Below are 21,502 nucleotides of genomic sequence, written 5' to 3'. Positions count from 1 at the left end.
GAAATTAAGCCTCACTGCTCAAGAACTCCAGAAACGGGGCCAGCGCCATGGCTCACTTGGTTAATCCTCCGCCTGCGGCACCGGCATCCCATATGGGCATTGGGTTCTAGTCCTGGTTGCTCCTCTTCCAGTCCAGCTCTCTGCTGTGGCCCGGGAGTGCAGTGGAGGATGGCCCAAGTGCTTGGGCCCTGCACCCATGTGGGAGACCAGGAGAAGCACCTGGCTCCTACTTCGGATCAGCGCAGTGCCGGCTGTGGGGGCCATTTGGGGAGTGAACCAACAGAAGGAAGACCTTTCTCTCTCTCTCTCTCTCTCTCTCTCTCACTGTCTGTAACTCTACCTGTCAAATAAATAAATAAAAATCTTAAAAAAAAAAAAAAAGAACTCCAGTCACAGATGCTGCTGACTCTCCCTCCAGAATGTCCCTGAGACCCATCACCTTCTCCATGTTCCCACTTGACTTGCTCTGGTTCAGGCTGTCTTGTCTGTGTCTCATACACCCGACAAAGTGCAGTATTTGATTTCCCAGTCTGTGCCTTAGAGCCTCTCATTCCCCTGGCATGGCGATGGGGCACAACCTTGAAAGGCTTGCTTTGCTTTACTGAGGCATACTCGACAAACAACATTGCATCTATTTAGAGTGTACAATGTAATGATTTCATTTATGTATACATTGTCAAATGAGTACTACATCCAGAGTTACCTTTCTGTGTTGGCCTAAGAGTGCTTAAGATCTCCTCTACTCTCTAGCAAACTTCAAGTATACAAGGCAGAGTTGTTAACTAGAGTCACTGTGCTCTCCCTTGGATTCTCAGAACTGATTCACACTGTTACTGAAATCTTGAGCTCTTTGACTAACATCTACCTCCCCATTCCTCAAGTCCTCCAGTCCCTGCCAACAACCATTCCACTTTTCTGTTTCTGTGAGTTCAACCTTATTTATTTTATTTCTTCAGATTCCACCTAAGTGATATAATGCAATGTTTGTATTTCTCAAGCTGATTTTATTTAGCATGATGCCCTCAAGGTTAATCAGTGTTGTTGCAAATTGCTGAATTATATTCCATTGTACATAAATAATATTCCATTGTATCTATGCACATCCCCTTTCATCATCCACTCACCCACCAACAGACATTCAGGCTGTTTCCGTATGCTGGGTATTGCAAACAATGCTGCACGGAACACAGCAGTGCAGGTGTCTCTTCCTCACACTGATTTCGTTTCCTCCAGATGTACATCCAGAAGTGAGGTTGCTTTAACCTCATCAGCCAAAATGCAATCCACATCTACACTTTGCTGCAAAGGAGGCTGAGAATTGGAGTCTCATAGCTCAGCGAGAATGTTCACTACTAGGGGCCACTACCTGCAACACTGGCACCCCATATGGCTGTGACTGGGGTCCCGGCAGCTGCACTTCTGAATCAATTTCCTGCTAACGCACCTGAGAAAGCAGCAGAAGATGGCCCAAGTGTTTGGGCCCCTGCATCCATGTGGGAGGCTCACATGAAGCTCCTGGCTCCTGGTTTTGGCTGGAGCAGCCCTGGCTATTTTGGCCATCTAGGGAGGGAACCAGCAGATGGATGTTCTTGCTCTGTCTCTCCCTCGCTCTCTCTGACTTTCAAATAAATAATCTTTTTTTTAAAAAAAAAAAAAAAGAATATTCACTACTAAAGCATTTTGGTTACCAGGGCTCTAAAAGAGAGTAAGAACTTGAGGGGAGGGAAGGTAAAAAGCAGTCTACCATAGTTTGTCCATATTTAAAAATTTTTCAGATGTTCAACTGTATCTCTATCCATGTCACCCTTGTTATATCTTAATGTTAGCTGTCACAAAGCACACCGGACACCGGAGTAAGGGAAAGGGTTTATTGGGGAACACCCTACAGACCAGAGTGAAGGGGTGGCAAAGGAAAAAGAGAGAAAGAGAGTATAAGAGAGAAACAGAGAGGAGAGGAGCTAGCAAGGAGAGAAGATAGAACAGAGAAGAGGAGAGAAGAGAGCAGAGCCAAGAGCCCAGAGGAGGAGGCTAGAGAGAGGAACCTAGAGAGAGCAGGAGAGAAGGGCCAAGAGAGCACGTGTTCAGGAACAGGCCCTTTTAAAACTTTGCCTGAGGGCGGGCAGGGAAGCACGAGCAGCGAATCCCATTAGGATGGGGGTGGAGCCTGGCTCAGGTAGCTGGGCCATGTGGCCACCTGGCCACAACTGCGCCAGTTTCCTAACAACCCTCAGTAAATAAGAATATTGAAGCTACCTCACAGATAGGCTCTTTAAATTTTCTTTAACTTTTTAAAAAAGATTTATACATTTACAGGGCCAATGCTGTGTCATAGCAGGGTAAGCCATACCTGCAGTGCCGGCATTCTATATGAGCTCGGGTTCAAGTCCCAGCTGCTCTACTTCCAATCCAGCTCCCTACTAATGTGCCTGGAAAAGCAGCAGAAAACGGCCCAAGTGCTTGGGGCCCTGCACACACATGGGAGATCTGTAAGAAGCTCCTAGCTCCTTGCTTCAGACTGGCCCAGCTCTGGCCATTGTGGATATTTGGGGAGTGAACCAGTGGATGGAAGATTTCTCTCTCTGTCCTCTCCCTCTCTCTCTGTAACTCTGCCTTTCAAATAAATAAATAAATAAATATTTTTTAAAAAGTTGTTTTTCAAACTTAAAAATTTTATTACTTATTTATTTGACAAATAAGAATTATAGCTATGGAATATGATGATTTCTTGAAATATGTATATATTGTGCAACGGTTAAAATAAAGCATTACCTTACCTATTTACCACTTTTTAAGTGGTGAACCATATGACATTTTCTAGATTACCTGATGAGCGCCTCATGACTGAGTTCCGGCACAGTGTCAGGACTGGTGCATGTGTCCCTGCACTGCACGTCGCTGGTGTGCTCTCCTCCCTCCCCAGCCTCCACTTGCTCTGCCCTGTTCTCTGTCTGGGGAAGCTGCCCGCAAGAGTGGAATCAATGGGTTCACTGGTCGTATGCCAACAGGCTCCATTTGGCTAATGGGGAGCCCTGGCAGGACAGGAGAGAAAGAACGGGGGTACGGTTGTTCCACCAGTTTCTCCCGGCAGGGTTGCCCCTGGAGGTTTGTGTTCGTAGACCAACTGTCACATTGCCTCCTTGGCTCCCTCCTTCTGGTCCGGCCTCCTCTGAAACCTAGCCACTCCTCTGCTGTCACCACCCCCTGGTGACATATTGAACAGCTTCTTTGTCAGTCCACCCTCCTCCAGTCATCCTGGGCTCTTCCATCCAGTCCTCTCCGGTGAGGCTCCTCACTGATAGAGGCACCCATCAGGGTGACCTTTGCTTTTTCAGGCTAATTTAAATAAAGCAAGGCTCAATGACATCAACAGATCTTGTGCCTTGCACTGTTCAAATAACAATACCAAGCAGTCTGAACAGAGAAAAGCAGTGGAAAATCTGCCTTCTCGTAGCAGCTGCGTGCACATGCCAAGCAGTGGCAATCTGTACCGTGTTCCTGTAGGCAGTGATTTCATTTCAACACAACAACGTCAACTGTTATATTCAATTCAAGTTGTTAATCTGGCTTTTTTGGTCTTGTACTTGTGTTTGAATAAAGGCACACCAAGTTCATGAAAAAAAAAAAAGAAAAGAAATTAAAAGGGAAGGGTTTTTTTTGGTTACAAAAAAATTGAAATCTATGTCTGGTTGTTTTATAATATACATTTTCATGGACTTAAAAAAAGCTCTCTTGTGTACATGGATTTCAAAATTTTTCTACACCAAAATAAACTTATCTTAAAAAATATTTATTTTATTTGAAAGGCAAAGTGACACAGAGAGGAGAGAGAGACACACAGACAGCGATCTTCCATCTATGGGTTCACTCACCAAATGTCCACAACAGTGGAGGCTGGGTCATGCCAAAGCCAGGAGCCTGGAACTCCATCCAGGTCTCCCACATGGGTGGCAGGATCCAAGTATTGGGCCATCACCTGCTGCCTCCCAGGCACATTAGCAAGAAGCTAGATGGAAAGTGGAGGTAGAATTCAATTCCAAGCACTCCTGATATGTGATGTGGGAATCCAGGTGGCAGCTTACCCTCACTGCACCATAGTACCTGCCCCAAAACTTATCTTTTAATTCCATTTTCTAAGAACTTTTTTAAAAAAAGATTTATTTATTTGAAAGGCAAAATGACACAGAGAAAGACAGAATCAGAAACATAAATCTTCCATCTACTAGTTCACTCTCCAAGTGGCCTCAACAGCTTGGGCTAGGTCAGGATAAAGCCAGGAGTCAGGCACTCCATCTGAGTGGCAGGAGCCCAAGTTCTTGAGCCATCATTCACTACTTTCCAGTGCATTAGCAGGGAGCTAGACTGGAAGCAGAATAGCCAAGACTTGAACTGGCACTTTGACAATGGAATGTGAGCATCCCTAGGTGAGGCTTAACCCACCAAGCCACAATGCCCACCCCTTCCTAAGAGTTTCTGTACATTTTGAAAGTACCTTTGGGGGCCGGCTCAGTGGCGCAGAGGGTAAAGCTGCCGCCTGCCATGCCGGCATACCATATCGGTTCGGGTCCTGGCTCCTCCACTTCTAATCCAGCTCTCTGCTATGGCCTGGGAAAGCAGTAGAAGATGGTCCAAGTCCTTGGGCCCCTGCACCCACGTGGGAGACCTGGAGGAAGTTCCTGGCTCCTGGCTTCTGATTGGCACAGCTCCGGTGTTGCGGCCAACTGGGGAGTGAACCAGCAGATGGAAGACCGCTCTCTCTGCCTCTCCTCTTCTCTGTGTAACTCTCTGACTTTCAAGTAAAAATAAATATTATTTAAAAAAAGAAAGTACCTTTGTATGTTATTTGTAATTTTTTGTTTTATGTGGCATAAGATTTATAATCATAAGGGCTTATACCTAGGTTTATGTTAGTTACTTTTAACTAATACTATGATAAAATAATATATCCACATTGGTGATTTCCGGTGATTTTCTCCCTTCAAAATGGATCCACACATCTCTCAGTTGGAGAACCACTGATCTCTTCCAACGTTTCATCTGCTGCAGAAATATTTCTGGTACATAATGGAATCACTATCCATTTGTCAAAAAGATTTGACAATAAAGCAGAAATGAAATTTTCAGCAATTGGTCCTAATTTTGTCCTTTATAAGGACATTCATGAAGAACCCAAGCCCTTTTTACAGAAGGGTTTTCTATCCTTGATATCCCATAATAGCGTTCACCTTTCCTTTCTTGCCTTTAAAATATTTGCCATCCCCCCGCCCCCAAAATGTTTGCCTCCTAGGGCAGGTGCTGTGTCACAGTGGGTTCAGCCACTGCATGGGATGCCTGCACCCATGCTGGAGTCCTGGCTGCTCCACTTTTGACCCAGCTTCCTGCTAATGTGCCTGGGAAGGCAGCAGATGAGGACTCAAGTGCCTGAGTCCTTGCCTTCCACATGGGAGATGCAAATGGAGTTCCTGGCTCCTGGCTTTGGCCTGCCCCAACCCTGGCTGTTGCGGACATTTGGGGAAGTGAACTGGCAGATGGAAGATCTCTCTCTCTCTCTCTCTGTGTCTGCCTTTCAGATAAATAAATAAAAGACCAACACAAAAGACCTTCCTCCATTAAGTAGTTCTTGGTGTCCTTCCTCTGAAAAGTGAACTCCCCCCACTCCCGAAGTTTCCCATGCCCATGGTAGCCTGCTGTGCCTTCTGGCTGTGGATGTACATATTTCTTTCTCCCATTAGTTTTTGTTTCTGGAAAGCAACTTATTCACTTGTATTCTGCTTAGCCTTAACCAGTATCTTACACGTTACAGATATTTAACAAATGCTGAGTGGAAAGAATCAATGAAAGATGTAAGAGTATATTACAGACATACATAGCCATATGCACAGATATGGTAATACTGAAAACAGAAAACTTGTGCTTCAGTGTGTAACATACACTTGCCTGGTAGTCTCGAGATTTCTCCCCTCTGAATGAGGAAGAAATGGCTCAGGCTGGTGTCCAGCAGCCCCATTATATTCTGTCTCTTAATCTGCAACCTTAAGCTTCTCTTGTGCCAAGGCTTCTGACTAGAGAATACCTTCCATTTGGATAGCACAAAATCTCCTTGGACCTCTGCCCCTTGTATCACTTCTTCTACTAATGGAGTCTGACATAATCAACCTCTTTTCACGGAGTATCAATTATGAGAGCCGCATTATTTTCTGATAATGGAGAAACTGTGATTAAAAACAATTCAAACAGATTAGGCCCTGGAGGAATTTACATTGTATAGGGGAAAACAAGGTGTATTTGTGCTAAACCAAAGTTAAGATATGTAGATAGAAATAAGTTAACTGTGTTTAGAACACATGTGAAAACACTTAAAAGGCACACTTCCCAGTATAAAGGGACATCCTATGGGGGAAAAATGTATACAAGTAGAACATTAAGAGAATAGACATAGATAATTCATTTAATAAAAGATTTAAAAAAAAAAACCCTGGATGTATTTGAATTATCACGGATTTTTAATGTTGGAAAGTTCTTTAAGGTTATCTACTCTAACACTTGTATTTTGCAAGTGAAGAAATGGAAGCCATCTGCTTTGTTTGCTCTTATTCCAGGACTCTTGAGCCCTGGGGAGAAAAATCAGAGTAATGCAGATGGATGTCACTGCCAAGCAATGGATGTCATTGCCACGTTGAGGGGCAGTTTCAGCTGGGGGCCCTTGGCACTATTTGGTAATTTAGCAGACTTTTTTTTTTTTTTTGACAGGCAGAGTGGATAGTGAGAGAGAGAGAGAGACAGAGAGAAAGGTCTTCCTTTTGCCGTTGGTTCACCCTCCAATGGCCACCATGGCTGGCGTGCTGTGGCCGGCCGGCACACCGCGCTGATCTGAAGGCAGGAGCCAGGTGCTTCTCCTGGTCTCCCATGGGGTGCAGGGCCCAAGCACTTAGGCCATCCTCCACTGCCTTCCCGGGCCACAGCAGAGAGCTGGCCTGGAAGAGCGGCAACCGGGAAAGAATCCGGTGCCCCAACTGGGACTAGAACCCGGTGTGCCAGCACCGCTAGGTGGAGGATTAGCCTATTGAGCCGCGGCGCCGGCCAAACTTCTCTTTATTCATTGCCTTTGAATGCTGTACACATCCACCTCTTGTTCCTTTTCTTGTTTATGCTCTTTCCCAAACTCATTCTTCAGAGGTAACTTTGATTTCATTAACCACATATTTATCAAACACCCACTATGTCACAGATACATACTGGTTATAGCCACACATTGGGCCAAGGTTCCTTCTACTAAAACGTTTCTAATCTTGGGGGCTGGCACGGTGGCATAGTGAGTAAAGCTGCCGCCTGCAGTGCCGGCATCCTATATGGGTGCCAGTTCATGTCCTCACTGCTCCTTTTCTGATCCAGCTCTCTGCCATTGCCTGGGAAGGCAGTGGAAAATGGCCCAAGTCCTTGGGCCTCTGCACACTTGTGGGAGGTCCTAAAGAAGCTCCTGGATCCTGGCTTCTGATAGGATAAACTCCAGCTGTTGTGGCCATTTGGGGAGTGAACAAGTGGATGGAAGACCTTTCTCTCTGTCTCTCCTCCTCTCTGCCTCTCAAATAATTAAATAAATAAACTCTTAAAAAAGAAGAAGAAGGCCAGCACCGCGGCTCAATAGGCTAATCCTCCGCCTTGCGGCGCCAGCACACCGGGTTCTAGTCCCGGTCAGGGCGCCGGATTCTGTCCTGGTTGCCCTACTTCCAGGCCAGCTCTCTGCTGTAGCCCGGAGTGCAGTGGAGGATGGCCCAGGTCCTTGGGCCCTGCACCCCATGGGAGACCAGGATAAGCACCTGGCTCCTGCCATCGGATCAGCACGGTGTGCCGGCTGCAGCGCGCCGGCCACGGCAGCCATTGGAGGGTGAACCAATGGCAAAGGAAGACCTTTCTCTCTGTCTCTCTCTCTCACTGTCCACTCTGGAAGAAGAAGAAAGAAGAAGAAAGAAGAAGAAGAAGAAGAAATTAGACGTATGATTCTGGAGTAGTGGGAAGGCATTGGTGCTGCAGTTGTGGTCAGCAGCATATGAATGGCATTAGTGCCAGGGCAATGGACAGCAATCCCACGGGAAGTGATTGTTTGTACAAGTGGAGGAGTTGACCTTTTGTGGGCACAGATTTTTTTTTTCCAGCTAGCCAAAGGAAAGAATGAATTTCAAAAGAGCAGGGTTTTTGAAGGAGCAGGATGGAGAAATGGTTGGCAGAGATAATGGGAAGCAGGCGCACACCCCACCTTGCAGAGAAGAGTGAGGTAGCTGGGATGGAGTCTCGTCCATCTTTCTCCTGTTAACTTGTCTGTACTCATTCTCCTGCCTGCTTCAGAGGAAGAGGTGCTCCTCCCCCGCCCCCTGCCTCATCCTTTGGCTCCGCCCACAATCCATCTCCTACAGCCTCCTCAGCGCCCTCCCTCCACTGTTGCTCCTCCCTCACAAGACTGTGAACAGGCTGCAATTTCTCCTTACCCTGTGTCTCCCTCTGGCCTCATTTCATTGCCAAGGTGGCAGAAAGAGTATCCCTCACTGTTTCCTCCACTCTGGCCTTCCATTCCCTGTTTCATCCGCTGAGATTTGATTTTGCTTGACAAAATGCTCTTGTTAGGGATGCCACTGCCTTGTGGTTGACAAATGGGATGCACACATTCAGTGGGAATCTGGCTTGCCCTCTGCAGCTGTCACATCTGGTACTGCTACGTCTCTGTGATGCTGTTGCTCATGTCCCCCCAGAACACCCTCCTTCCCTGAAATTGCCAGCGTCACTTTCCTGATCCACAGGACACCTTTCCCGCCTCCTCCTCAGCGTCGGTGTCACCCATGTTTCTCATCCGTGTTCTCCTTGGGTGCCTGATTTCATAGTGAGGACTTTGATGAGTCCCTAATTCCAATCTTTGACTTGGACCTCCAGAGACCTTCACTCCAACTGCCAGCCAGCCATTTACGATAGACATCCTACAGGTACCTCAAACTCAAACTCACTATGTCAAAAACTGGACCCATCCGCCAGCAATTTTCTTTGTGAATGCTTCACAGAAGGCTGGGTCACCATTTATCTTTTTGGCCAGCCCGAAACCTGAACATGCCGCTCTCCTCACCCTTGCTTCCCCAGCAGGCTGCCGGTCTTGTCACTTTCGTGATGTTTAATCTGCTCCCTTCTCTCTTGTGCCTTCATTCACGGCAGACCTGCATACAGCTCATCCTTTTCAACAGGGCTGCTATCATGATTTCCAAGTAGGGACTTGATGATATCAACACCAAATGAATAACTTTTCTAAATATCTATCTGATCACTCTCTCCTTGGCTTAAAAAAAAAAAAAAACTGCTTAAAACTCTATGATGGCTGTTCTGTATGAGTGAACACAGACTGAAATCTCTTTTGTGACTCATGTAGATAGTGTTAAATAAAAATTGTGAGAGGCCATTGTTTTATTTTTATTTATTTATTAATTTTTATTTTTTGCCAGGCAGAGTTAGACAGTGAGAGAGAGAGAGAGAGAAACAGAGAGAAAGGTCTTCCTTCCGTTGGTTCACTCCCCTATTGGCTGCTACAGCCGGCGCTGCACTCATTTGAAGCCAGGAGCCAGGTACTTCCTCCTGGTCTCCCATGGGGTGCAGTGACCCAAGCACTTGGGCCATTCTCCACTGCACTCCCGGGCCACAGCAGAGAGCTGGACTGGAAGAGGAGAAACCGGGACAGAATCTGGTGCCTCGACCGGGACTAGAACCCTGGGTGCCGGCGCTGCAGGTGGAGGATTAGCCTAGTGAGCCATGGCACTGGCAGAGAGGCCATTGTTTTAGACTACATTCCTGCGCTGGGCCCCAGTAGACCAGACAGAAAATCAAAATGGAGTTACCCTGCTAAAGTTCCATGCCACAAAACTGAAACTAGCTTGCTATCTGACCTTTTAATGTCCGGGGAGTGTGGTAATAGCCAAATTTATCAAAGAGGGCAGTATTTACTGACATGATTATAAAGTTCCCTCTGTCTTCATCGTCACACAAAAATGATAATCTGAAGTAACCTGACGCTCAGTTAGTAATTTTTGTGTTGTTCTGTCTCCTTGTCCCTGCCTCATAAGGAAAATCACTGGAGTGACCAATCTGTTTTTTGGTCTCTGTTTCTGCTTTCTTCATCCCTTTTCTCTGCCCATTGGAACACTTGTTCTGTTTTACAGAGTGAAGTGCTGCCTCATTCTAGAATAACGCCACTTATGATCATTGAACGAAACTGTTATCATTTTATCCTTTGACAATAGCAACGATGCAAAAGACATAAAAATTAAATATACTGTCTCTCTCAAAAAGATAGGGAATGTTTCGGGGCCGGCACTGTGGCATAGTGGGTAAGGTCGCCACCTGCAGTGCTGCATCCCATATGGGCACCGGTTCAAGACCCGACTGCTCCACTTCCAATCCAGCTCTCTGCTATGGCCTGGGAAAGCATTAGAAGATGGCTCAAGTCCTTGGGCCCCTGCACCCACATGGGAGACCTGGAAGAAGCTCCTGGCTCCTGGCTTCAGATCGGCACAGCTCTGGCCACTGCGGCCAATGGGGTAGTAAACCAGCAGATGGAAGACCTCTCTCTCTCTCTCTCTGCCTCTGCTTCTCTCTGTGTAACTCTTTCAAATAAGTAAATAAATCTTTAAAAAGAAAAAAAAATAGGGAATGTTTTATAACAAAAAAACTGCGATGATCCCTAAAGGAAGCACAGGATAAGGAGGCGGGAGTCACAGGCCGAAGTGATGGCAGGAAACCTCTGAGACCGCAGGTGGAAGCTACTAAGCTCATGGCAAGTCATCCCCACCCAGGAAAGCTGAGGTCGGGGGAACTTCTGCTGGACAAGATAAACCCACAATTAAAAAAAAAATGCCTAAACTTTTCAGGAACATCTATTCCACTATAGTGACACGGTATACACAGCAAATAGAAGACCCTGAGTCCTGGTTAATGATAGGAAGAGGACTTTAGAAAAAGCATATTTTATATCATCAGAATGTGAGAGTTTGAATCACATCCAATATAAAGAAAACAATGCTTAATATTATTTAAAAAAAGAGAACTAATTAAAAAGTCTCTGAGGATGGGGGTTGTGGCACAGCAGGTTCAGCTGCCACTTGGATGCCAACATTCCATACGGGAGTTCCTGGGAGGCAGCCTGATCCTCTGCTTCTGATTTCTGCTTCCTGCTGACGTACCTAGGAGGCAGCAGATGATGAGTCATGGATGGGAGTCCCTGCCATCCAGGTAGGAGACCCAGATGGAGTTCCTGGCTCCTGGCTTTGGCTTGGCCTAGCTCCAGCTGCTGTGAGCATTTGGGGAGTGAACCAACAGATGGAAGATCTCTCCCTTTCTGGCTTTCCTTCTCTTTTTGTCACTCTGCCTTTCAAATAAATAAAACTTTATAAATAAATAAATAAAAACTTTTTTGGGGGGAAGTCTTTGAAACAAAAGAACCCAAAATATTTTTTAGTTATTTTTTATTTATTTATTTATTTTGACAGGCACAGTGGACAGTGAGAGGGAGAGACAGAGAGAAAGGTCTTCCTTTTCCGTTGGTTCACCCCCCAATGGCCGCCTCGGCCGGCGTGCTGCGGCCAGCATGCTGCGGCTGGCACACACCGCGCTGATCCGAAGCCAGGAGCCAGGTGCCTCTTCCTGGTCTCCCATGGGGTGCAGGGCCCAAGCACTTGGGCCATCCTCCACTGCCTTCCCAGGCCACAGCAGAGAGCTGGACTGGAAGAGGGGCAACCCGGACAGAATCCGGCGCCCCGACCGGGACTAAAACCTGGTGTGCCGGCACCACAGGCGGAGGATTAGCCTAGTGAGCTGCAGCGCCGGCCCCAAAATATTTTTTTAAAGATTTATTTATTTATTTGAAAGTCGGAGAGAGAGAGAGAGAGAGAGAGAGAGAGATCTCCCACCCCTGGTTCACTCCCCAACTGGCTGAAACAGCTAGGGGCAGGGCCAGGCAGAGACCAGGAGTCAGGAGCTTCTTCTGGATCTCCTACATGTGTGCAGGGGCCCAAGCACTTAGGCCATCCTCCATTGCTAACCCAGGCATATCAGCAGGGAGCTGGATCAGAAGTGGAGCAGACTGGTCTCAAATCAGAGCCCATATGGGATGCTGGTGTTACAGGTGGCAGCTTTATCCACTATGCCACAACACCAGCCCAAATACAGAATTCTAAAAGTGAGTGGATGGGCTAAATGAAAGATTAGCCAGGGTGTAGAGTAAATTCAAGGCCTAGAAGATTTTATGGAAGTATTCCCTCAGACTATAGCATAAAATAAGAGCAGATGGACCCTATTACATGAAAGATAAGAGTCATGGAGGAAAGACACAGAAGTCCTAATTAATCCACTAATAAGAATAGCAGTATAGATGAATGAAATAGACCACAGAATTTCCCAGAACATATTTCTCATTAAAGAGCTCACTGAATCTTGAAAAGAATAAAACTAAACAGACAACAACAACAAAAACACCTAGACAGAGGATAGTTAAGAGCCAAGATAAAATCCCAAAATCTATCAGAGAAAACCAAACAGGTTATCCATAAAGAAATAAGAATGAAACTGACATCTGGTCAGCCACACAACCTGTAAAGAGATAATGACTGATACAGTCAAAGTGCAGAGGAAAATATCTTTGATCTTAGAATTTTATTCGCCATCTCCCATTCAATATTAGGACTAAAATAAAGGCATTTTTGGGTCTTCCAATGCTAAGATACTTTATGACCTGCAAACACTCCCTGAAAGACTGGACATTCTCTAGGGAGAGAAGTGGCTTGGAAGAGATAATAGGTTGCAAGAAACCAATGCATGCAAAGCAAGTCGCAGAAGTTACTGCATCTAAATAAAAGGATCTTCAAAAAAGTTCAGGGAAATGTGCATTATCTTTTAATCCCAGTTTTCCATGAACTTGTGGAAGTATCCTCTAAGTATTGACCACGAATTGTTTGGAGGTTTTAAAGTTATAATCCGTAACTACAGGGAAACTGGGGCTGACAGAGGAAAAGCAGCTCACTCAGAGCCAAGGGTTTTAACTACTTGTTTTGTAGACCTTTGTTCCCCAGTGTCTACCACGGGCCCAACACAAAACAAACACTTAATAATTGCTTGCTGCTAGAATGAATGAATGGATTGATGAATGGCTTGGTTAGTATACGACCTTTCCAGAATATTAGCATTTTCATGGAGTGAGATTCACCATCTCTGTGAATCCACCGAGGGTGTTACAGCCATGCGTTGGGTCCTGGGCAGCCAGGGAGGTTTTGTTGCCTGACTGTTCTAGAAACAAGTTTGGATTGTGCTCCTTCCAAGGGTTTCTGGGAAAAATGCCTCTCTGTCTGGCAGCTCTGCCCTTCGGCCTGAGGCCAAGAACCCTCTGAACAAACAGTCTGCTGCTTAGTGAGGGAGCAGGAGAGGACAGCCACATGTCTGGAGAGCACACACTTCCTGCTTGCCCAGTGCCAGAGGGGACTTTCCTTCTCTTTGCTCCAGAGCAGGTCCAGATTCTCAACAAAACAAACAGACCACCCCCTTGCCAGGCCCTCACTTCTTTACCGCATGGAAAAAAAAAAAAAGTCATGAATGAAAACTCGGTGCTGCAGTGTCCCCTCCCTCAGTGCTGACACCCCAAGCCGGAGCCGGCACCAGGACATAATCACCTGGAGACTGGAGGATGCACTCAGACACCACTTACCCCAGATGCAGAGATGCTTCTCAGTGCTATGCATAAAACATGAAGTCACAGCCTCACCTCTGACTAACGCTGGTGTGAAATATGGCCAAGGAGAGGGAGGGAAGCTCCATCCTTTATTTCCCGGGGAAGAGATCATGGTCATCTTCTAGAAAGGGTGAGGAGAAATCTTTAACACCCCAAGTAATTCCTAAGACAGTACTGTTTCTCTCTCTCTCTTCCTTCCTTCCTTCCTTCCTTCCTTCCTTCCTTCCTTCGCCTTTTTTTTTTTTTTAAGATTTATTTATTTATTTGAAAGGCAGAGTTACAGAAAAGCAGAGACAGAGAGCGAAAGAGAGAGAGAGAGAGAGAAGTCTTCCATCAGTTGGTTCACTCTCCAGTTGGCTGCAATGGCCAGAGCTGCGCTGATCTGAAGCCAGGAGCCAGGAGCTTCTTCTGAGTCTCCCATGCGGGTGCAGGGGCCCAAAGACTTGGGCCATCCTCCACTGCTTTCCCAGAACATAGCAGAGTGCTGGATAGGAAGTGGAGCATCCAGGAGCTGAACCTGTGCCCACCTGGGATTCTGGAACTTCAGGCAGCGGCTTTAGCCACTACACCACAGCACTAGCCCCGATAGCTATTGAGTTTCTAGGAAAGTTTACGATCAAGGCAAGACAAAAGCAGATCTGACCTGGCTTGATCCCTAACTGCCAGTGGGAATGGGCATGTAGTTTAAATTTCTGGGGAGGCCTCCCTTTGCTAACCTATTGAGCGTATTGTGTCGCCATTTTATATTTATGTTTGTTTATTTTGGGCCTGCACTGCAGCACAGCAAGTTAAGCTGCCACCTGAGATACCTGCATCCCATGTGAGCACCACTTCCCATCCCATTCCCAGCTAACTGATGTGCCTGGGAAAATAGTGGAATATGGTCCAAGAACTTGAGTCCCTGCCACCTACATGGAAGACCCGGGCAGGAGACCCAGATGGAATTCCCGGCTCCTGGCTTCCCCCTGGCCCAGCCCCGACCATTGTGGCCACTTGGGGAGTGAACCAGCAGAAGAAAGCACTCACTCGCTCTCTCTGTAATGCTGCCTTTCAAATAAATAATAAATCTTTAAAATAAAATAAATAATACACACTGAAATCTTAAAAAAGATGTATTTATCATGTGACTCCACTTCCTAATTCTAAAATCACACGATTTACTATATTTTGGCTGCAATAATTTCCTAGTTCTCTGCTGTCATTCCTACCCAGTCATTTTCTTAGTTATGTAAGTGTTGCCTGAATACCTTCCTGTAAGAATTTTATTCAGTTCCACTGGTACTTTCAAACCACACTCTGACACCAGCCCTCTCAATTGCTGCACAGTTACTAGCCAGCCAGCCATGTGCCAAAAAATGTTAGATGAGGAGCAAAGCAGAGTCCATGCATCCACAACATTTTTTTTTTAAAGATTTATTTGTTTGAAAGGCAGAATGTCAGAGAGAGAGAAAGGGAGAGAAGTCTTCCATCTGCTGATTCATTCCCCAAATGGTTATAAGAGCCAGGACTATGCCAGGCAGAAACCAAAAGCCAGGAACTCCATCCATGTCTACCATGTGGGTGCAGAGGCCCAAGTACTTGGCTCATCTTCCACTGCCTTCCTCAGCACATTAGCAGGAAGTTGCATCAGAAGCCGAGTAACCAGGACTCAAATGACAGCATCACAAGTGGCACTTTAACTCACTGCATCACAACACTGGTCCCCCAGGGAACTTTCACTACATAGGAGAAAGACATACAATAAACGTCTATAAACAAGCAAGTGCATATACAGAATACTTTCAGGTACTAATACAGACCCTGGAAAGGATTTGAATGGTGAAAGAGGACAAATTGGAGGCCCAAGGGAAGAATATTCTAATGAGGAGGAATAGCAGTCATCAAAATCCTGAGACAGGAGAGAGCGTGGTGTGGTGGGAAGAAGGCAGTGCAGCGGGGAGTGGGGGTGGGAAGGTGGGGGTGGTGAGATAACTGAGGGAGGGGGTATGGCGATGAGCCTGGTCAGGGCAGTGAGGACCCAAATCACACAGGCCTTTGAGTTTCACTGTAAGTCAAGTCTTTGGTGTAAGGGTAATGGACGCAATCACTGGATGGCTTTAAGGAGGGAAGCAATATAACCTGACACAGTTTAGAAAATCACTTTGTCTACTGTTTAGAGAAGAAAGAGACCATGCAGCAATTAAAGAAAAGTTTATGGTTGCTTGGGCTAAGGTTAGCATGAGGGGAAAGTGGGAAAGGTCTTAGTTAGGACACAAGGTACAAAAGTCTACTACAGGGGCCAGTGCTGTGGCGCAGTAGGTTAATCCTTTGCCTGCTTGCAGTGCCAGCATCCCATATGGGTGCTGGTCCTAGCCCCCGCTACTCCTCTTCTGATCCAGCTCTCTGCTGTGGCCTAGGAAAGCAGCAAAAGATGGTCCAAGTGCTTGGGCCCCTGTGCCCGCCGGGGAGACCTAGAAGAAGCTCCTGACTCCTGGCTTCAAATCAGCTTAGCTCCAGCCACTGTGGCCATTTGGGAGTGAAGCAACAGTTGGATGACCTCTCTCTCTTTTTCTCTCTCTGTCTCTCACTGTCTGTGACTCTGTCTCTCAAATAAATAAATAAAATCTTCAAAAAAAAAAAAAGTTGCCTATAGGCTCTTACAGAAAATTGTGGTATCGTTTTTAATTGCCACTGAATTCTCAGTGAATGGCAGCACACATTCTCTAGTTCCTGCCTAGGATGCTCTGGGTACAATCTCTTTTAAAACCTATCCTGCCTCTCCACTCTTCCCAGCAGAAGTTACCTTGCGGCTTTGATGGAGAACACGGATGTCGCCTGTCTGACTGCTCTCCATTTCTTGCCGTGCCAAGTTTTGCCCACCGTGGACTTCAACTCCATGTTTCCAGGCCCAAGAAACAGCAGTCCCTAGGAGGCTCATCTCTTCCCCCTCACTCCAGCTTCCAGCCTGCTCGTGTCCTTAGAGCCCCTGCATCTTCAACTCTACCTCCCTACCTGTGGGTGCCACCTCCATTGGTTCCTTCACCTCATCTTTTCCAAAGCTCTTCCAAGTCTACTTCCTGAGACGTCAGTGCCCTCTTGCCTTTCCCTCCTGGCCACGTCTCTTGGCAAGGAGCCCTAGCTCACTGTCCTTACTGCCCTCACCTCTCACTGGCTCACTGGTTGGACTTCCTGGAAACCATTCCTTCTAACTCCTCACCAGCAGCCACCTAACAACCACACTCACAGGGCTGCTTCTCTGCTCCGGTCTTATTCCTACTCTCTGACCAGCTGGTCACGCTCTTCCCTCGAAATGGGCTCCTCATACTGCCAGCACCCAGAGGCTGCAGCGCACACGCTCTTCCAAGCTTGACTTCCTGCAGAACTCTCCTGGGGCTCCCAGAGTCGTGGGCTCGCTTCTTTGATATTCTGACCCTGCAGGATCTCTGTGGGTAATAATCTCCATGATCAGGGCTTTAGCTACCTTATTGCTGATAACGCAAATTGCCCCCTCTCCATCTCTGATCTGTCTCCCCCTCCTCCTGTCTCTCTCCTTTTCCCCATGGCACTGTCATTCAACTTCCTACTTCCTTCCCTGGACAGCTCACTGATCTGCCTACACTCGTTACTTTCCCCTATCATCCTCCATAAGGCACCAGAGTAATCTTTTCAACAGTAAAACAACATGCCATTTCACTTCTGAAATCCTTCCACATCCCCACACCTGTAGAACAAGCTTACCAATTTCTTAACTAGAATATTACATTTGCATCTGGCCTGTCTTGCTTTTTAAGTCTGATCTCATACTGTTCTTCTCCAAGTACCTCTGCTTGACACCTGTTGGGAATTCTCTGAAAATTCCATGTTTCTTATTAGGTGAGCTTCTTAATTTTCGAGGCCCAATGCAAAGCCTCTTGTCAAGAAATCATTAAGAAATCCAAGGCGTGACAGCACAGCATTGAGTGCAGAGCCCCTGTGAGCAGAGGACCCTGCACCTGCAGAGCTCTCTCACCCACGCAGCCACTTTGCTTCTCCTGCATGGTTTTTTGTGAATTCTATTCTACTTGAAATGACCTTTCCTACATTCTCTGACTGGCAAACTTCTAGTTACTCTTACCGGACCAGTGCAGGTAGTTCTTAACTTTTTAAGGTGGTCACTAGTTCTTTAACAATATGTTGAGGAAGGCCAGCGCCGCGGCTCAATAGGCTAATCCTCTGCCTGCGGCGCCGGCACACCGAGTTCTAGTCCCGGTCGAGGCACCAGATTCTGTCCGGGTTGCCCCTCTTCCAGGCCAGCCCTCTGCTGTGGCCAGGGAGTGCAGTGGAGGATGGCCCAAGTGCTTGGGCCCTGCACCCCACGGGAGACCAGGAGAAGCACCTGGCTCCTGCCATGGGATCAGCACGGTGTGCCAGCCGCAGCGCGCTGGCTGCGGCGGCCACTGGAGGGTGAACCAATGGCAAAGGAAGACCTTTCTCTCTGTCTCTCTCTCTCACTGTCCACTCTGCCTGTCAAAAAAAAAAAAAAAAAAAAAAAAAGAATATGTTGAGGGGCTGGCCTTGTGACATAGCGGGTTTGGTCACTGCCTGCAATGCCAGAATCTCATAAGGATGCCGGGTCGGGTCCCAGCTGCTCTATTTCCGATCCAGCTTCCTGCTAATGTGCCTGAGAGGGCAGTGGAAGATGGCCCAAGTGTTTGGGCTCCTGCCACCCACGTGGGAGACCCAAATGGAGTTCTAGGCTCCTGGCTTTGACCTGGCTGTTAAGGCCATTTGGAGAATGAACCAAAAGATGGAAGATCTCTCTCCTTCCCTCTCCCTCTGTAACTGTGCCTTTTGAATAAATAAATAAATAAATCTTAAAAGAAGAAGAAGAGGAAGAGGAAGAGGAAGAGGAAGAGGAAGAGGAAGAGGAAGAAGAAGAAGAAGAAGAAGAAGAAGAAGAAGAAGAAGAAGAAGAAGAAGAGAGATTCGTTGCACTGTCCCTACTAGGATTTTCTGGTCCTTCCTAGGAGCGGGCAAAGCACCGCTTCCTCTCTGGGGCCTCCTCCATCCCCCTGTTGGTACTGCAATGGTTACAGGTGACTTCTTGAGGTCCCACCATCTGTATTAGACATACTGTACCTTGACTCACTAGATATTTTGTCACCATTTTCACAGAAGAGGATCTGAGGTTCAGAGCAGGCCTTTTCCGGGAGAGCAGCTCTCTCCAGCCACCTGCCCCTCGGTCACTCTCCTCCTTCTGGAGTTCACCTTTCACACTGAGTTCAAGAAACTGCAGAGGTGCTATTCTGCTCATCCCTGCACTACCCGAGCCTCTTCCACAGAATCCCCACTAGGTGAATGTTAAATGAATGAGTATATGACTCTATCCCACAGCTTCTTCTTGTGGGCACAGCCCAGACAGTACATGGTATTCACTGATTATTATTTGAGAAACGCAGTAATTGCCTGCACAAAAGATGCCACATCCCTATCCCTAGGATTCTCGTAAACTTGAACTAGCAGGGAGCAACTGCCCACTGAGAACTTTGAGTCAAACTGCTCTACCCCGACTCTGGGTTCCCAAGTCCGAGCATCTGTTTCACTCCCCTAGAGAATCTTCTACTTATCTGTGGGCCGCCAGCTCTTACATCTGTTCTTCAGGTGTTTCTGATAAGATGTTAGTGGTTTTCTAAAAACACAGATTCCAATCACTTTGGGCGAATATTTACTCAGTAAACATAAATACACTTTGGGGTTTAGGTGAGTGATTAAATATCTTGATATTCAGATTTAAATGACTTAACAATGTTGGATTCTTGGCTGACTTTTTTAAAAGTTTATTTATTTGAAAGGTAGAGTGACAAAGAGAGAGAAAAAAAACATATCTTCATTTTGCTGGTCCATTCCCCAAATGCCTGTAACAGCTGGGGCTGGGCCAGGCTGAAGTCAAGACAAGAACTCCAACCGGGTTCCAATGCTGGAGGCAGGGTCCCAGGTACTCAGGCCTTCACCTACTGCCTCCCAGGATGTGCATTAGCAGGAAACTGGATTGTAAGTAGAGGAGGGACTTGAACCCAGACACTCCTATATGTGATGCAGGCATCCCAACCAAGAGTTTAACCTGCTGTACTACTTACCCTTTTTTCCATTTGTATGTGAATGCCTAGCACTATGGGAAATATTCTACAGATGGAATTAGAATTGATTCTGCTTTTCAGTAGTGAGCACTTAGCCCAGTGGTTGAGATGCTCACGTCCTACAAGAGTGCCTGGATTTGGAGCACCTAGATTTTATTTCTGACTCCAGCTTCCCACTAATGCAGTCCCTGCGAGGCAGCATGAGGAGCAGTGATGACTCAATGATCAGATCCCTGGCCTCCTTGTGGGAGACCTGGATTGCTTCCCCTGCCCCAGCCCAGCCCAGCCCAGCCCAGCTACTGAGGGTATTTGGAGAATATAACAGCAGATAAGACCTCTCTGTCTGCTTCTCAAATACATTGTAAAAGTAATTATTAGGCTGGCGCCGCGGCTCACTAGGCTAATCCTCCGCCTAGCGGTGCCAGCACACCGGGTTCTAGTCCCGGTCGGGGCGCCGGATTCTGTCCCGGTTGCCCCTCTTCCAGCCCAGCTCTCTGCTGTGGCCAGGGAGTACAGTGGAGGATGGCCCAAGTGCTTGGGCCCTGCACCCCATGGGAGACCAGGAGAAGCACCTGGCTCCTGCCTTCAGATCAGCGCGGTGTGCCGGCCGCAGTGCGCCGACCGCGGCAGCCATTGGAGGGTGAACCAACAGCAAAAGAAGACCTTTCTCTCTGTCTCTTTCTCTCACTGTCCACTCTGCCTGTCAAAAAAAAAAAAAAAAAAAAAGTAATTATTAAGGGGCTGGTGTTGTGGTGTAAGGGTTAAGCCTCTTCCTGTGATGCCAGCATCCCATATGTGTGTTGGTTCAAGTTCCAACTACTCCACTTCTGATCCAGCTCCCTGCTGATGTGCCTGAGAAAGCAGCAGAGCATGGCCCAAGTGCTTGGGCCCCTATGCCCACATGGGAGACACAGAAGAATCTCTTGGCTCCTGGTTTCGGTCTGGCCATTGCAGCTATTTCAGGAGTGAACCTGCAGATTGAAGATATCTATCTCTCTATCTCTCTGTCTCTCTCTCTGTAACTCTGCCTTTCAAATAAATAAAATAAATCTTCAAAAAATTCTTTTTTAATTTTTAAAGAAATGATATTTTTCAGCTCAGGAAAACATTTAAACTTTTGGAAATGATTATGTTTTTCAGTTTTCATTGAACTGCTACTTGGGCTATTTGATCTGTCCCTGATGTAGCTGACTTTGGCATATCTACTCCGGTTCTGAGATCCAGGAAGAGAATAACAAGCAACCCTTAAATTCTTGTGAAGCCGATGATTTCATCCCCCTCCCCGAGACTTGAAAATCCAACCCCCTATTTGAGTTTTCCTAGATGCCGTGATTGAACAAAGTCCCCGAGGCAGTGCTGGGGTCCCAGGCCTGACCCAGCTTTGAGGACCCTGCAGTTAGACTGTCTGGGACAGCCACCTGCGGTATCAGTCCTTTCCAGGACAAACTCACCGTCAGGGAGGACTGAGCCATGAGCGATGGAAGGGTTGGTGCACAATGTGAAGGCCAGCTTTTCTTCTTTTGGAAGCTGCATCCTCTGTGGTCAGCAGTAACAAAGGCAAGACCAAGACATCTGCTATCCTCTCTTCCTAGCAGGGAACTGTCCAAAAGAAAACAAAAACAAAAACAAGTTGTTGGGGGGTGTGTGTGTGGTGCATTTTGGA

At 46.9% G+C, this 21,502-nt stretch overlaps 1 protein-coding gene across 9 annotated transcripts in view; it reads right to left on the bottom strand.

The window, feature by feature from the left end:
- KMT2C (lysine methyltransferase 2C) overlaps nt 1-21,502 on the bottom strand; it is a 422,602-nt gene that overhangs the window by 398,363 nt on the left and 2,737 nt on the right. For all 9 annotated transcript variants that reach the window (XM_070077275.1, XM_070077280.1, XM_070077282.1 and 6 more), the window contains exon 2: nt 21,291-21,438. The gene's annotated coding sequence lies outside the window, so the exon portion shown is untranslated. The remainder of the gene's footprint in view (nt 1-21,290; nt 21,439-21,502) is intronic.

This window comes from Oryctolagus cuniculus, chromosome 7 (genome assembly GCF_964237555.1).
Source record: "Oryctolagus cuniculus chromosome 7, mOryCun1.1, whole genome shotgun sequence".
Taxonomy (NCBI): Eukaryota; Metazoa; Chordata; class Mammalia; order Lagomorpha; family Leporidae; genus Oryctolagus; species Oryctolagus cuniculus.
The sequence above is the reverse complement of the archived record's forward strand: the minus strand, read 5'-3'. Positions and strand labels throughout refer to the sequence as shown.